Here is a 16,080-nt window from a genome sequence, read left to right as displayed (position 1 = left end):
CTGCTCCGGGGAGTGGCAGGTGGACGTTCCTGACCAGATCTGGCGATGTAGATGGTGGTGTGGTGGCTGGAATGACCGCAGGGAGCAGGGAAGGTGGTGGTGTAGCCTGCAGTTGGTGTACGGTCCGGAGCACCTCGTCCATGGCAGTCCCAAGGTGTTGAGGAGGAGAGGTTGGGATGTCCTGCAGCTTCCTGTTCTGTTGGCGTCGCCGGCCTTCTAGTTGCTGCTGAACCTGTTGCTGGCAAACACCCTTTGTCTCATCATCACTGCACACACTTGTTTCCAATCCCCACTCTATCACTGTATATATACTCCCTCTGTCATTTGTCTTTGTCGGTCATTGTATATGTTGCTTGTTTCCTGAGAGGAATCTCTCCTACTATTTCCTGACTACTTTATTATTTTGCACTTTGGGTTTCGTCCGGCTTTTATATACGGTGCTTTAATAAATTCAGTAGTTCTAAACCTGAGACTGCCTACTGCCTACTCCTCTCTACACTTGTGACAATAAGGAACAATGACAAGGTTGCGACACACATCTGATTACTCATTATGAATAGGATTTATTTTATTTGTTTACATTCTTCATTGTAAACACAATGTCACATTGAAAACACACAACATGAGTAGATTCACTTGGTCAATACATTTCTTTATTAGAGACTATCAGAAAGACAGCCACGAAGGAGTGAGTCACTCAGCTTTATGCTGACAAATCCTCACTGGACTCTCTTTCATTCAGTTTCTTCTTCACATCAGCAAAGAAGGACTCCATGTTTCAGAAACTCACTTTATATAGAGGAGCCATCACTTTTTCACACTGTGGTAAGTAAAGGCAGTGTGTTATATTGAATTATTTCTTTCTGTTTTTAGCGGGAGAGAAACCAAAAGCCCACCGTGCCTATTTTTTGATAAGTGTAATTGCGCCATTGCATTTACCTAAGTTCTCTCTCAACTCCAGGGTCACCGCCAGCAAAATATTGTTGGTTGCCTGATGCAGGAGAAGAGAAGAGAGAGACTCTTGGACTGAAACATTTACCAGTCCATTAATTTATGAAAGATAGTCAATTTGTGCCACAGTTTAGAATACCGATAGATCAGCGTTGTAACTCCCCCTTGTGATAGTGTGATGCAATGACAGAATGATGCAATTTACCACAATCTGCCACCATCTACCACAAACGGTCGTGGCATAAGCTCAAAACATTTAAACCTCTTCAACGTAAAGTCCCTATATTTGGAGACCCTGATTGATTTTTAAAATTAATTCAGTCCGGCATGAGAACGATAGCCCATATCTGCAAAAGCAGGGTGTCTTGGATATTGATTGGTGCCTTCAAATCTTTGGTATGACTTACTACCATATATGGACATACATATTTATAAGGGCAGGCTGAGCCGATGACCTCATTTCAAGATGGCTGCTACCTACACTCTGGTTAGCGTTGTAAAGTATAAACTAAATTAACACTGAATACGTTGATACACACTGAAAGCAGGGACTCCACAGATCATGAAGATATTTTTTTCGTCTGCCTGTGACCTATCGTTATTGATCACCAGCCCCGAGAGTCAAAATGTTATACACAACATTTTCACCAAACAGCAAACATCTTACAAGGTAAGCTTAAATTTGGTCAGTGTTTGAGATATAGCTACATGGAGGGGTATCAAATGAATCCTTAGGTTGGTAGGAACAAATTGCCAATGGTATCTGATGATGTTTGACTTAATGCCAACATCGAATGTCCACCGAGTGAATATATCTTTGTGCATCAAAATGATGTTGACTGCTTACGTGCTGTAGGCATCCATATCCCCTGTAAGTCCCCCGTCACCACCACACTGTTTGAAAGAGGTTGGTGTTACAGACATTTTGTTTTTACAGTGAACAATAACTTTTTGGCACAGTGTGCAAAAACAGTGCAATTACCATATTCGGACACTTTGGAGAGGTTGAAAGGACACTTGAATGTACCCTGGATACCCCATAACACCACCACAATGTTTGAGTGAGGTTGATATGGTAGAAATTGTGTTTTTATACTGAACAAATAGCATTTAGGGATTGCTAATATGTAATACCACTGGGATTATCTAATTTACAGACATATGCCACTTTGGAGAGGTTTAGGGACACTTGGAATACCCAACAAAAATGTACGTTCCCAGAACAGGTGAATTTATTTTGTTTAAAAAAACATTTAATTTTACTGGTCAGAAAAAGTATGGCTAAGTTCCCACAACTAACGTGAAATCAAAAATATACATTCCCACAAATTCCAAGGAACCAAATGTGCTAGATGGGACATTTCCATTTTCATATGTGGGAGGGAAAAAATGGAATTGGAATCTTTCAAAACATTTCTTTCATAAGTCTGGAATTCGAAAAACCAAGTGCTTCGGAAATCCCTGCTCATCTGACACTCTGACTCACCCTCATCACTTCCCCACATAAAGACGGGTTGATCCCAGACCTGCTCATCACAGAAACATGATGGGAATCATATTGAAGGATGGGAGGAGGAGAATAAGGTGAGAGAGAGGGTTAGTTGAGTGGGCGAAAGATGCAAACCTGGGTTGGAAATAAATACTGGAGATTAATCCGATGGATCATAAAAAAGAGTTAGACTGAGAGAAGAGATGATGGAGAAAATGGATGTCAGGGTAGGAAAAGATGGCAGGAGTATGTGCCACGGATGATTGAAGTGTCAGGACAACAATGTAAGCCAACACCTCCACATTCCAGAGATGTCATTGATCATTAGCTAGCTCTTTGTTTCAATCCTCAGGCTTTCCAATAAGAGCATTTAAATTGGAAAGCCACTCCACGGAGACGATGAGTGACAAAACATGTGAAATAAAGGCCATTGTTTCCCCTTTGCAAGGGTAGATGACTTAATAGGGACATAAGTATGTGATGAAGCATGGCAGTGAGTCACATGCAAGGTGCCCTTATAATAGCCAAGTTAAGCACTGAGCATGAAGGACTGAATTGAGAGAAGGATGGAAAGAAGGGTGTAGAAAAGAGCAAGTTGATTTTATTGTCATGAATCTTGCCATTCTGCTAGATGGGCCAGCTGCAAAGTCAAAATTGGCTATACTGTAAAAATTCATGAAAACAAAAATGTGCTTCTTGGTCTTATTTTACGGTTAGCAGTGTGGTTAAGATGAGAGTTAATATTAGGGTTAGGTTTAAAATCCGATTGTATGACTTTGTGGATGTGACAGCTAGTGACCACTCTATAGAGCTGCCTCCAGGGTAAGACTCATGACAATAAATGCCAACCTGCTAGAAAAAAGCCCTGAGGCTCCTCACTTTGTTGCACTCGTTTGATTGGAAAGATACTTCACTCCTTCCATTTTCTCCTCTCCCTCTGGTCGATGTGTTGATGCCGTCAATCGAGCTCAAAACCAGCGGGAATCCTTCCTGCCGTCGGCGGCACTCTAAATAGACTTAAACTGCATCTATTAATGCATCAATTGGAAATGAAATTCGGTTTGTTAATGGGGGCTGCTGGGGAGAGAGTCAGTAGTCACTTAATTGAGATCCGGCTGTCTGGAACACTCCACAGAGGGCTGTGAGATTTTTTTTAAATCTAACATGCACACCTTGTATATCAAGTGTTGAACAGCCTTTCCTTCTGTACTCTATGGTTTAAAGTCAGGTTTGAGTTGAAGCATATAAGTAGCCTATGTGAGTTGTATTTATTCATTCTTCAAGTGGACTTGTGATGGTTGATCTTCCCCTACCCCCATCACCCTAAGTTCATATAGTATACATTTGCTGCACACCTGATTCCCTTCTATTGATTCTGTTCATTTCACGAGTTCGGCTTTTGGAAGGGGTAGTAGTTGATTGAGTTTGGTATGAGGGTTTTAGAGATTTTTGGAGAATCTTTCAGTACTGTACATCCAACTGGCCTCACAACCGCAGACCACGTGTATGGCGTCGTGTGGGCAAGCGGTTTGCTGATGTCAACGTTGTGAGTAGAGTGCCCCATGGTGGCGGTAGGGTTATGGTATGGGCAGGCATAAGCTACGGAAAATGAACACAATTGCATTTTATCGATGGCAATTTGAATGCACAGAAATACAGTGACTAGATCCGGAGGCCCATTTCTTATAAGGTTTCTGTGACCACTTTTAAGGGCCAGCTGTGCTGCCCTAATCTGAGCCAACTGCAATTTTCCCTGACCATACTACTGAACAATAGGACTAGGTGTGACAAAACCAGGACCTGTAGGACATGCCGTGTTGATAGTGTTGTTAACAATGCAAAACAACGCTTTATTATGGACAGACTTCTCCCCATCTTAGCTACTGTTGTATCAATATGTTTTGACCATGACAGTTTACAATCCAGGGTAACTCCAAGCAGTTTAGTCACCTCAACTCGCTCAATTTCCACATTATTCATTACGAGATGTAATTGAGGTTTAGTGAGTGATTTGTCCCAAATGCAATGCTTTAAGTTTTGGAAATATTTAGGACTAACTTATTCCTTTCTATCCATTCAGATACCAACTACAGCTCTTTGTTAAGTGTTGCAGTCATTTCAGTTGCTGTAGTAGCTGACAAGTCATCCGCATACCGCACACACTGGCCTTACTCAAAGCCATGTTGTTAGTAAAGATTGAAAAAAGAAAGGGGCCTAAACAGCTACCCTGGGGAATTCCTGCTTCTACCTGGATTATGTTTGAGAGGCTTCCATTAAAGAACACCCTCTGTGTTCTGGTAGACAAGTAACTATTTTTTGAATATATTTTTTATTTATTTTAATTTGACCCCTTTTTCTCCCCAATTTCGTGGTATCCAATTGTTTTAGTAGCTACTATCTTGTCTCATCGCTACAACTCCCATACAGGCTCGGGAGAGACGAAGGTTGAAAGTCATGCGTCCTCCGATACACAACCCAACCAAGCCGCACTGCTTCTTAACACAGCGCCATCCAACCCGGAAGCCAGCCGCACCAATGTGTCGGAGGAAACACTGTGCACCTGGCAACCTTGGTTAGCGTGCACTGCGCCCGGCCCGCCACAGGAGTCGCTGGTGAGCGATGAGACAAGGATTTCCCTACCGGCCAAACCCTCCCTAACCCGGACGACGCTAGGCCAATTGTGCGTTGCCCCACGGACCTCCCGGTCATGACAGAGTTTGGGCGTGAACCCAGAGTCTCTGGTGGCGCAGCTGGCGCTGCAGTACAGCACCCTTAACCACTGCGCCACCCGGGAGGCCCAAGTAACTCTTTATCCACATTATAGCAAGGGGTGTAAAGCAATAACACATCAGTTTTTCGATAATGTCAAAAGCTGCACTCAAGTCTAACAAGACAGCCCCCAATCATTTTATCATTAATTTCACTCAGCCAATCATCAGTAATTTGTGTAAGTGCTGTGCTTGTTGAGTGTCCTCTATATGCGTGCTGAAAGTCTGTTTTCAATTTGTTTACTGTGAAATACCATTGTATCTTGTCAAGCAACATTTTTTCCAGAAGTTTACTAAGGGTTGGTAACAGGCTGATTGGTCAGCTATTTGAGCTTCACTATTCTTGGGTAGCGGAATGACTTTCGCTTCCCTCCAGGCCTGAGGGCACACATTTTCTAGTAGGCTTAAATTGAAGATGTGGCAAATAGGAGTGGCAATATCGTCCACTGTTATCGTCAGTAATTTTCCATCCAGATTGTCAATCCCTGGTGGCTTGTCATTGTTGATAGACAACAACAAAAAATGGCACCTCTTCAACACTGACTTTATGGAATTCAAATGTACAATTCTTGTCTTTCATAATTTGGTCAAATATACTTGGATGGGTAGTGTCAGTGTTTGTTGCTGGCATGTCATCCCTAAGTTTGTTTATCTTGCTAATGAAAAAGTAATTAAAGTGATTGGCAATATCAGTGGGTTTTGTAATAAATGAGCCATCTGATTCAATGAATGATTGAGCAGAGTTGGCTTTTTTCCCCAAAATTTCATTTCAGGTGCTCCAAATCTTTTTGCTATCATTCTTTATATCGTGTATCTTTGTTTCATAGTATAGCTTATTTTTATTTAGCTTCGTCACATGATTTCTTCATTTGCAGTACGTTTGCCAATCAGTTGGGCTGCCAGACTTATTTGCCATACCTTTTGCCTCATCCCTCTTAACCATACACTTCCTCATCAATCCAAGGGGATTTAACAGTGTTTAGTCATTACCCTTAATGGGTGCGTGCTTATTAGGAACTGGAAGGAGACATTTCATGCATGTTTCAAGTGCAGCATCTGGTTGCTCCTCATTACACACCACAGAGCAGCAAATATTCTTTACATCATCAACATATGAATCATTATAAAACGTATTATAATGACCTCTTATACACTATATTAGGCCCAGCCTGACCTCTTATACACTATATTAGGCCCAGCCTTTGGAACTTTGGTTTTCCTAGATATGGCTATTATATTGTGATCACTACATCCTATGAATTTGGATACTGCTTTAAAACAAATTTCTGCAACATTAGTAAAGATGTTATCAATACATGTTGATGATTTAATTCCTGTACTGTTTTAAATACCCTGGTAGGATGACTAACAACCTGAACCAAGTTGCAGGCACTGGTTACAGTTTGAATTTTTTTCTTGAGTGGGCAGATTGATGAGAGCTAGTCAATATTTAAATCACCCAGAAAATCTACTTCTCTGTTGATATCACATACATTATCAAGCATTTCACACACATTATCCAGATACTGACTGTTGGCACTTGGTGGTCTATAGCAGCTTCCCACAAGAATGGGCTTTAGGTGAGGCAGGTGAACCTGTAGCATATTACTTCAACAGTATTTAACATTAGATCATCTCTAAGCTTTACAGGAATGTGGTTCTTTATATAGACAGCAACACCGCCCCCGTTGGCATTTCTGTCTTTTCGGTAAATGCTATAAATGCCATGTATTTCTACCACTGTATCATAAAAGGTAAATGAGTTTCAGAGATTGTCAGAATATGAATGTCATCTGTTACAAGCAAGTCATTGACTTCATGGACCTTGTTTCTCAGGCTGCATGTGTTAATATGGGCATTTTTTGTAGCACTTTTCTGGGTTGCTCCATTGTTTTTAATGCTTTCCTGGGAAGCTTATCAGAAGTAGACTAGATAGTGCAGGGTACGCTGCACAAAGTGGTCTTCCTACTAAAGCACTCCGCCTCAGTGCTAACAGTGTAACTCTGGTTCATTGGCTCATTACTGCATCCAATAGCTGTAGGATTTAGAAAGGTATTCAGGGAAATTAGGGGGACATAAATTAAGTTACGTACATTGTGTCTGCCATTGCTCATAGGATAATGTACATTTGATGCAGCATTATGACAACTCATTGTCACAATGGTAGGGATTAACTGAGTTGGTCTTGGATCATTGTTTCAACACATCCTTGAATTGCGAGTCCAGGAGCTAAGATGATTTGGATGGACTCCATCATAACTGTAGAGTATCTTCTGTTTCCAGAAGGTGTCAAAGTTATCTATAATAGTGACTCCAGCAGAGCTACAATAATATTTGAGCAGATGTGTAATGCCAGTAGCCTGCTGAATCTTTCACACCCGTGACCCAATGATGGTACTGGACCTGAAATGATAGGCCGTTTTTGCCTTGGGGACCGAGATGTTTCTCACCATAGAGCTGCGTATGATGACAGCTGGCGATGTTAATGGGCCGGTCTCTCAGGCAGCCTCACTGTCTGATGGTGGGAGCTCCGAGGATCTGAACCCGATGTAGAAGCCACCGGAGAGAGAGACCAAACAAAGGAGGAAGACTCCGGATCTGATCTTGAATGGGAAGCCCCCAAGGAAGAAGGAGCTGGAACCTCTGGATCCTGGTTGGCAAAGCTGTTTCTGGTCTGTGTCCGGTCCGGGCTCAACATCTCCAAGGAGACACCCGTTGCCAGAAGACGCTTCAACCTCCACGGCGAGTGGCGTATCTCCATGGCTGGTTGGTTGGGTTGAGAAACAGCTCCGTTCTCCAGGGTAGAGGAAGACCCCTTCGGGGATGGAACCCTGCTGAGCACCAGCTTGTCGGCTGTGGAGAGCCGACACGTCCGCAACACTTACACCAGACCAGAGCGACGTCCGGCTGCTGGGGTGGAAGGAAAATAAAAAGTAGGCGGGTGTGGATTCCCCAGTAGCTTGTGTAGGTTTGCTGCTTGCTTGCTAAGAGTAGCCACTTCACTCATGTAGTCCTCCGCAAGCTTGCAGTTGCTGCATTGAAAGTCAGCGCAGTCCATAGACAACTCTGGAAACGTTCAATAGTGACCTGCATGTCTCTCCCCCTCTGCAGAATCTGGAGGGTATACATATCTCCCTGGCATATTACATAATTTATGCAGGAGATTGTTGTGCTGTGCTCACTTGAAAAGGAAGGTGGCAGGGCGGTCCTTCTTGTGGGCAAAAAGAAGGTCGAATCATGACGTTGGTGATCTTCAGAATGGAGCTCTAGAAAGAGGCCCGTTCCCGACTTGGAATTCTGAGTTGGATGACTGTTAAAAACATATTTCCAAGTCAGAGGTAAATTTTTCTGAGTTCCCAGTTGTCTTGAACTCACTGAAGTCAGAGATTTCCCAGTTCTCGAGTTTCCAGTTGTTGTGAACGCAGCAGAAGTCATGCTGGATTGAACAGCATGGCCAATGTTGAATGTTTATCCTTTTAAGCTTGAAAAAGAGACCCTTAAACCCAGACTTGGACTACACACCTACTCCACTGAATAGCAAGCGAGTGAATGCTCTGCAATGATTGCAGTTCCACTGAATGCTTCCAAACCACTCATTGTTGAATTTGTGATTTCCAACTTGTTGTGTAATTGTTCATGTCCAATGGCTGATGAGCATGATACATTTTATCTGTAATTTCTCATCATATGACAAGGATTGAAAATGATATGCCAGTAGATATTTGACTTGATTCATAATGATGTCTGTTAGCTCGCTAGCTAAAATTTTGAAAGTGTGATGTTGAGTCTAATCAAAGCTACTGTAGATATAACGTGATTTAACGTAATTTTATCTGTGGCATTGGAACACAGAAGTGATGGTTGTTGATAGTGGGCCTCTGTATGCCTATGTAGATATTCCATGAAAAAATCTGCCTTTCCAGCTACAATAGTAATTTACAACATTAACAATGTCGACACTGTATTTCTGATCAATTTGATGTTATTTTAATGGACAAAAACCTATGAATTATCAACTTATGAACGGTAGTGTATATATTTCCTGCGCTTTCTCATATCTCCTAGATATAGGACAGACACTTCAAAACCTTAGTTCAAAAATGTATCATAAGGAATGTCTTTTTTTTTTGCCATTTATGAATGTATTATTCAATACCTTTCTATGGGCTACAGTAAAGGCTAAATTTAATATTTTAACATCTTTTTTTGTTATACCTAAAGCGGTCCTAACATTTTAAATTAAATAGCTAAATTATCCATGGCATGACTATCTTTAAAAAACAAAACAATTTGTTACCTTAGTTGAACCCACCCCCAACAGCTCAGACTTTTAGGAGGTTAAGACATTTCGGCATCACAGACTGGGACAAAGAGAGGTTGAAAATAACCATGAACACGAATGCCATCTGATCTGCGCATGCTCTGTGAACGTGCCCTGGAATACGGTCTGTCCTTGCGAGTGTTGACCTGATTAAAGACCTTACTCACTTCGACCTTGGTGAGTGAGATCACCCAGTCTTCTAGTTAGGCACAGTACAGTGGTGATTTTGTCGAAGCGTGCATAAAATGCATTGGATTAGTCTGGAAGAGAGGCATCGTTGGGCAGATCATGGCTATGTCTTCCTTTGTAATCCGTAATGGACTGTAGCCCTGCCACATACGATGCTATATTGTCCCTTTGCTCATTTGATGACTGTGTGGAGGTTGTAGCAGGACTTCAGGGTTGCCAGTTTTTCTCTGGATCAGAAAGGGGCTTAGGGGGCCTCCCGAGTGGCACAGCGGTCCAAGGCACTGCATCACAGTGCTTAGAGGTGTCACTACAGATCTGGGTTCGATCCCGGGCTGTGTCGCATCCTGCCGCGACCGGGAGACCCATGAGGCAGCGCACAATTGGCCCAGCGTCATCTGGGTTAGGGGAGGGTTTGGCCAGCTGGGATGTCCTTGTCCCTTCACGCACTAGCGACTCCTTGTTGCAGCCAGGCGCATGCACACTGATTTCAGTCGCCAGTTATACAATTTCCTGCAATTCTAAAAATACATCCATGGAGTTTCATATTTTTTTTTGCAATTACAGCTACTTTCCTTCAGATCTACACATTTTGGCATGCAGCTGAGAGAAAATGTTACAGATTCAAAGCACATTTCCTGTGATTCTACATATTCTGCCAGGGAGCTGAAAGAACATTTTGCAGTTATAAAGGTAGTTTGCATTTTGCCATGGTTAATGCTGTGTTCAAAGGAGCGAGTCATGGGTACTTCCTGTTTGAGCTTCTGCAAGTAAACAGGAAGCAGTATGGAGTCATGATCTTATTTGCCAAATGGCAGACGAGTGAGGACGTTGTATGCTAGCTTGTGGGTAGATTAACAATGGTCTGGAACTTTATTGCCCCTAGTGGCAAAGTAGACGTGTGCTGCCGTGGCTGCTCCTATCCAGAAAGAGGGCCATCGGGTGTGATTAGAACCAATGGCTGTTGGTTGGGTGGTCTCTGCCAAGATAAACAGACTCCAAAGGGCACTGCAGTGGAAGTGGTGCAGGGGTTTGTTTGGTGCTTCTAGGGTTGGTTTGGTTTGGGAAGAGCAGAGCCTGGTCCTGAGGGTGGCTATGCTGATGGAGAGGATATTGAAAGTGATGAAAAACCGGGTGAGTGCGCTGGAAGGTGGCTACCTGCATGTTCTGCATGAATTCGAGGCCGCTGAGGTATGTCCTGATGGTGGTGTAGTAGAAGCGGAGGTGCTGGTGGCCGTAGGTGATGTAACTTTGTGACAATAGGAAGGTTGCAGTTAAGGACAAGGATCCTAAAAAAGGGAAGGCCCGGTCAACAGCAACGGAGGGTGCAAGGTCGGGGCTCGACATGGGTCATGTCTGTGGGGTGGAGATGGGAGCTGAGTACCGGCTGCAGGAGAGACGATGAGTGAAGGCAATGGGCCCAGTTCGGGCTCAGCATGGATGCAGCGAGGTAGGTGGGTGTGAGGTTGAAGCGGGAGCTAGGGTGGCTGATTGAGAGAAGGTGCATGCAGGAGCCTCAGTCCTGTCTCAGCGTTGGTGGGCTCATTTGCCCGAAGGCCGTGGGAGGAGGCTCTGTCCAATCTCTGTGTGGAGAAGCCATACAATGGCTGTGGGGAGGACGTGGGAACAGTGATGTAGTCAAGTCACTAAACCTCGAGTCGAATCCCAAATCCCTGGTGTTTGAGTCCAAGTCGAGTCCCTTGGTAGTGCTAAAGCTGTGGTCTATTCATTTAAAGCTACATTTGGTCATGTGTTGCACATTATGAAGGCTAGCTAGGTAAAGCAGTAGCTACTGCTGAGCAATTAACCAAACAACTATTTGACTGACATTGGTTAAATTACTTGAATTCCATGTTGTTGTTTTTCTCCTGTGAGCGCAATGCGGAGTTTTTCGAGAGATAAATCAGGACAAGCCCAAATTGTGTGATGTAGTAGGGAGTTGTAGGGATCTCTACCTGAAAATACATGATCTGAGATTGTTAGTTGGTATTCAGCAGTCATAAAAGTTTGCCTTATTTCTTTTGAAGAACTACTAAAATAGTGATTTTGTTAGACATCATAGGCAGCAGCTCTTTAGAGATGAGATGACTTGGAATGAAATAAAGTGATCAAATAGGCCTAAAAGAAAAATGATATACACAACTGAAATATTTTATTAAAGTAATGTGAATAAATGGTTAATAAAAAAATTAAAATCACCTTTATTTAACCAGGTAGGCAAGTATAAACAAGTCTATATACGATGTGAGCAAATGAGGTGAGATAAGGGAGGTAAAGGCAAAAAAAAGAACATGGTGGCAAAGTAAATACAATATAGCAAGTAAAACACTGGAATGGTAGATTTGCAGTGGAAGAATGTGCAAAGTAGAAATAAAAATAATAGGGTGCAAAGGAGCAAAATAAATAAATAAATAAAATAAATAAATACAGTAGGGAAAGAGGTAGTTGTTTGGGCTAAATTATAGATGGGCTATGTACAGGTGCAGTAATCTGTGAGCTGCTCTGACAGCTGGTGCTTAAAGCTAGTGAGGGAGATAAGTGTTCCCAGTTTCAGAGATTTTTGTAGTTCGTTCCAGTCATTGGCAGCAGAGAACTGGAAGGAGAGGCGGCCAAAGAAAGAATTGGTTTTGGGGGTGACCAGAGAGATATACCTGCTGGAGCGCGTGCTACAGGTGGGTGATGCTATGGTGACCAGCAAGCTGAGATAAGGGGGGACTTTACCTAGCAGGGTCTTGTAGATGACATGCAGCCAGTGGGTTTGGCGACGAGTATGAAGCGAGGGCCAGCCAAGGAAAGTGTACAGGTCGCAATGGTGGGTAGTATATGGGGCTTTGGTGACAAAACGGATGGCACTGTGATAGACTGCATCCAATTTGTTGAGTAGGGTATTGGAGGCTATTTTGTAAATGACATCGCCAAAGTCGAGGATTGGTAGGATGGTCAGTTTTACAAGGGTATGTTTGGCAGCATGAGTGAAGGATGCTTTGTTGTGAAATAGGAAGTAAATTCTAGATTTAACTTTGGATTGGAGATGTTTGATGTGGGTCTGGAAGGAGAGTTTACAGTCTAACCAGACACCTAGGTATTTGTAGTTGTCCACGTATTCTAAGTCAGAGCCGTTCAGAGTAGTGATGTTGGACGGGCGGGCAGGTGCAGGCAGCGATCGGTTGAAGAGCAATAAGTGATAAGCAGTAATGGGCAGTCACTACTATCATGGGACTTGTTGTTGTGTTACAGCATTCAAACCAATGCATAGTGCATTAATGTTTTTGTTGTTGTTGAAAACAGTGATAAAAAAAATTATAATCTAACAAACCGAACCAACCTCAAAAAGCACTAATCTCTCAGTACGAGCAATAGCTATCTGACATTGGCTGTTGTAGCTAGCAGATTGAATTATGCAAGAAAGAGAGACTTTCTGACAAGTCGTCACTGGTTCAAGGCCAAGTCACCACTAGTCAGGTCTAAGTTGAGTCACTGCGTGGGAGCTTGGTCTTAACTGCTAGGGAAAAGATGGGCACATGCTGGACGTTCAGAGAAAAGATGGGAACATGCAGGTGGTTCAGCCCCATCCTGGGTTGGGACGAAACACGTGGGGAAGGCTGCCCTGGTGGAACGGGAGGATCTGTTCCGTCTCAGCGTGGCGAGGCAGGTGTGGGCAAGGCCATGTAAAACTCTTGTGATGGAAATTTTATACATCTGCTTTTCTTCTAATTAATTTCTGTGTTCTATTCATGTTCTGTTCTAATAACTAATTTATGTGTTCATGCATGTGACTGATTTAATGAATCCTCACTTATCAGTATCTGCAATTTGGCAGTACGCCCAGACCTTGTTTTGAGAACAAAGATATCTCAGTTTCAAGGTCACATGTTATGAACCAGTAATGATTAATTATGCTAAATCATGCAAATATAACTTGTCTGTGTATGGCCGAATATAAGACAACTGCAGGGACTGCACCCGCAGGGCTTCTGACAAACGTTCACTATGGTGCATCGAGTTTGACAATAAACAATGATTAATTTAAGATTGACTTTGAGTGTCCCCGTGGAAGAATTTCCACAACACTCTGGTCCATCTGGGCCTTTGTAGCAGGCTGCAAGAAGAGAACCTAGATGTGAGGAAGTTCAGGGGGTCCAGGGTTTGATTCAGGCAAAGTGCCAGAGCTCCAGGAGGGTGCCAAATTGGACTGGCCAAGTTGCACTACGGTGAAAATGCTGAGTCATCCACTCGACCTGGTTGAAGTTTTGCTTGTAGACTTGCACTAGAGTGGAGGACATTGATAGATCATTTGGCACAGAGGAGATGAAAAGAGCTGAAGGGGGTGGAAGAGGCAATAAGGTAGTGTAAGGAAGGCCAACCCCCCCCCATCCTGGACCAAGGTAGTGCTGAACCCCACTTCCTGGTAGGGTAAACCCCCAATTGTTGAGTGGTGTTGTGCTGGACTACACACCCCAGGGAATGGTAGAAGTGGAGAGAGCGGTATCTTAGTTATATTATGGTAGTTCTTACAGGAGCCAGTGAATATGCACAAAGTCTTTAACCAGGTTATCCTCTGGAACTAGCACTCTGTCAAATCAAATCAAATTTTAATGGACACATACACATATTTAGCAGATGTTATTGCGGGTGTTGCGAAATGCTTGTGTTCCTAGCTCCAACAGTGCAGTAGTATATAACAGTGCAAAAGTATCGAAAACGATTCACAACAATGCAAGTAAAATGGAATTAAGAAATAAATAAAAATTAGATCTAGCAATGTTTTGGCCTCCCAAGTGGCACAGAGGTCTAAGGCACTGCATCTCAGTCCCTGGATTGAATCCAGGCTGAATCACATCCGGCCGTGATTTGGAGTCCCATAGGGAAGCGCACAATTGGCCCAGCGTCATCCTTGTTTGGCCGGGGTAGGCCTTCATTGTAAATAAGAATTTGTCCTTAACTGACTTGCCTAGTTAAATAAAACATACAAAAATAATGTTGGATTGGCATTGACTAAAATACAGTAGAATAGTATACAGTATACATATGAGTAAAGAAGTATATAAACATTATTAAAGTGACTAGTGTTCCATTATTAAAGTGGCCAGTGATTCCAAGTCTATGTACAATATATTGGCGGGAGCCTTTAAGGTGACTGGTTGTGTTACCGGGTAGTGATGGCTATTTAAGTCTGATGGCCTTGAGATAGAAGCTGTTTTTCAGTCTCTCTGTCCCAACTTTGATGCACCTGTACTGACCTCACCTTCTGGATGATAGCGGGGTTAACAGGCTGTGGAATGGGTGGTTGATGTCCATGATGACCTTTTTGGCCTTCTGTGACATGGGGTGCTGTAGGTGTCCTGGAGGGCAGGTAGTTTGCTCCCGGTGATACGTTGTGCAGACCGCACCACCCTCTGGAGAGCCCTGTGGTTGCCGTACCAGGCAATGTTTACAGCCCGACAGGATGCTCTCAATTGTGCATCTGTAAAAGTTTGAGTGTTTTTGCGGCCAAGCCCAGTTTCTTCAGCCTCCTGAGGTTGAAGATGCGGTGTTGCGTCTTTGTCACCACACTGTCTGTGTGGGTGGACCATTTAAAATCTTCAGTGATGTGTATGCCAAGGAACTTGAAGCTTTCCACCTTCTCCACTGCGGTCCCGTCGATGTGGATAGAGGCTTTCTCCCTCTGCTGTTTCCTGAATTACACAATCAGCTCCTTTGTTTTGTAGACATTGAGTGAGAAGGTATTTTCCTGGCACCACTCTCCCATTGCCCTCATCTCGTCATTGTTGGTAATCAGGCCTACTACTGTTGTCGTCTGCAAACTTCATGATTGAGTTGGAGTCGTGCGTGGCCACACAGTCATGGGTGAACAGGGAGTACAGGAGGGGTCTGAGCAAGCACCCTTGTGGGGCCCCTGTGTTGAGGATCAGCGAAGTGGAGGTGTTTCCTATCTTCACCACCTGGGGGGCGGCCCGTCAGGAAGTCCAGGACCCAGTCGCACAGGGCGGGGTTCAGACCCAGGGCCCCGATCTTAATGATGAGCTTGGAGGGTACTATGGTGTTGAATGCTGAACTATAGTCAATGACCAGCATTCTTACATAGGTATTCATCTTGTCCAGGTGGGATAGGGCAGTGTGCAGTGCGATTGCAATTGCATCATCTGTGGATCTATTGGGGCGGTAAGCAAATTGAAGAGGTTCTTGGGTTTCAGGTGATATGATCCTTGACTAGTCTCTCAAAGCACTTCATGATGACAGAAGTGAGGGCTAAGGGGCTTTTGTCATTTGCTTTCTTGGGTACAGGAACAGTAGTTGACATATTTAAGCAAGTGGGGACAGCAGACTGGGATAGGGAGAGATTGAATATGTCCGTAAAAACTCCA

At 43.5% G+C, this 16,080-nt stretch overlaps 1 pseudogene; it reads left to right on the top strand.

Moving 5' to 3' along the window:
* Window positions 1-1,401: 1,401 nt before the first annotated feature.
* LOC109871488 (C2 calcium-dependent domain-containing protein 4C-like) overlaps window positions 1,402-16,080 on the top strand; it is a 35,519-nt pseudogene continuing 20,840 nt past the window's right edge.

This window comes from Oncorhynchus kisutch, linkage group LG27, assembly GCF_002021735.2.
Source record: "Oncorhynchus kisutch isolate 150728-3 linkage group LG27, Okis_V2, whole genome shotgun sequence".
Classification (NCBI taxonomy): Eukaryota; Metazoa; Chordata; class Actinopteri; order Salmoniformes; family Salmonidae; genus Oncorhynchus; species Oncorhynchus kisutch.
The sequence above is the reverse complement of the archived record's forward strand: the minus strand, read 5'-3'. Positions and strand labels throughout refer to the sequence as shown.